An 828-nucleotide genomic window follows, 5' to 3' on the forward strand; every position below is an offset into this window, starting at 1 on the left:
CAAAAAATCTCAATAAAATCATTTAGAGGCAGATATGAAAAAACTGAGAAAACAGCATCAAGGTATTGGCCCATTCTACCCCTGTGCCAAATTTCAGGTCATTCGGTCCAGGAACGGCGGAGATGAATCACTTTGAAGATTTGACAGGAGAAAGAAAGAAAGAAGAAAGAAAGAAACATTACGAATACAATATATTTCACCATACTATGTATGGCTGAAATATAAATAGGGTATCGGTACAGCATACCGGTACAAAACCGGTTTTTCTTATTGGACCGGTCCAGAAAAACCGGACCTGAAAAAATCAGGCGGACCGGATGTTGGACCGATTAGAAAATTAGCAGATTATTTTATCAGGCAGTCACACATTTTGACGCTTGCAGGTGGACGAAAATAACACGAGTGAAGTAGAGTAGAATTTATAGTCATTTCTACCAAGTTTTGCAGCCAATCGCATGGGTGCAGTTAGCGTTGTAGGATTTTAAAACGCCAGTGTAAGGTTAATACTCCACCAAACAGATTTTTTGCCTTGCCGCCAGGCAAGGCTTTACGCCAGCTTTTTTCCATGGATCAATGGACGGACCTTTTAACCCAGCCCTTCCAAAGCCCCTTTTTGTGCAATGATGGTACAAACAAAAACAAAACGAGAAGGAAACAGAACAACTTCAAGTAACAATTACAAGGTCATCTTTACAAGAGCAGAAAACAAATCATAAATCAAGAAACAGAAAAAAGACAGTACAGGCCATCACAGGGTGAATTCTCTCACGGCGGGGACCAGGGCTTCGCTCCCTCCTGCAATACTGTCAACTTAAAGTGTAAACAAAA

Source organism: Branchiostoma floridae, chromosome 17, assembly GCF_000003815.2.
Source record: "Branchiostoma floridae strain S238N-H82 chromosome 17, Bfl_VNyyK, whole genome shotgun sequence".
In the NCBI taxonomy this organism is placed as follows: domain Eukaryota; kingdom Metazoa; phylum Chordata; class Leptocardii; order Amphioxiformes; family Branchiostomatidae; genus Branchiostoma; species Branchiostoma floridae.